The following is a 1193-nucleotide window of genomic DNA, read 5'->3' as shown; positions in this document are numbered from 1 at the left end:
CTCTGACCGTTGATGCTGATTGGCCACTGCATCCCCATCTTCGGATATACAGTTACATCTGCAGCCAAACTATCAAATTCCAGGCTGAAAGCTTGGGTCTGTGGCAGTGCTGTGCTCTTGAAGGTTGTAGAAGGTTACTGGAACAAAAAGTACAGGGTTTTGTTTGCATTTCCTACTGTACCTTCAAATTGTGCATTAAGTATTATTTCATGTATATTAACTTGGCTCCTCCTCTTCATGATTCAGTACGTCATTCTATTGCCATTCCACATGGACTTGAACCCATGTTCTTGTGCATACAAGCCAACTGCTTTACCACGGAGCGAATGTTTTGTCATGACTGCTGTATTCAGTACAGGTTAAATAGTTTGGTACAGCCAGTCTTGAGCTCTATACATATGGTTCATATTATTTCGTGCAACATGACTGGTCTTGTAAGGATTTATTCTACATTTATTCTGATCAGGCTCTGAGGATAGTTGTAAATTCACTGCATGTCATTTTATATGCAAATTCAACCAGTAGCTGTGTTGGCCTCAGGGACGAGGCAGTGACTTACCTTCTGAAGGTTCCATGTTCATGTCCACAGGGAACGTGACTGCAGCGTTTTATGCGTCGAAGTGAAATCATTTTTACTTACCTCTATAAACACAACCAACATGTGTTGTTTCAACATTCTACTGAATTTTAATGTTTTGTTGTTCTGAGGTATTCAAGATAGGTGATTTTATAAAAGGACAAGAATTTTCCAGAATTTACTCCTAATCCAATTATTTTTTTAATATTATTCATCTCACACATTAAAATTCTTAAATATTTTCAAATTATTTGTTAACTGCATTTACAATGTGACTCTTATGGCAGATGTTTCCTGTGTTCTCATATACTTCATTTTATTTATACCCTGTACATATTCTGAGTGCGGTGCTGCACTGAGCACAGGGACAACTTTACTTGTTTTTATTTCTTTATTGGTTGTATTACAGCCATCAGCACTCAGTTTGGGTCATTCAATTCCTGTCCTTCCTGACAGCACACTGTAAAGCAGAAATATGTATCAGCGAGGATTAAGGCTGAACTAGTTGGCTGCATTGTCATAGATGCCTACAGTCTCAGGTGACCTCAAACTCTGTTCAGGACATTAATGTTCTGCCCGTATTGACCTGCATTTTCCTGTGACAACCCAAGGCTCG

Source organism: Cryptotermes secundus, unplaced genomic scaffold (genome assembly GCF_002891405.2).
Source record: "Cryptotermes secundus unplaced genomic scaffold, Csec_1.0 scaffold197, whole genome shotgun sequence".
Taxonomy (NCBI): domain Eukaryota; kingdom Metazoa; phylum Arthropoda; class Insecta; order Blattodea; family Kalotermitidae; genus Cryptotermes; species Cryptotermes secundus.
Note: the sequence above shows the minus strand (reverse complement) of the source record.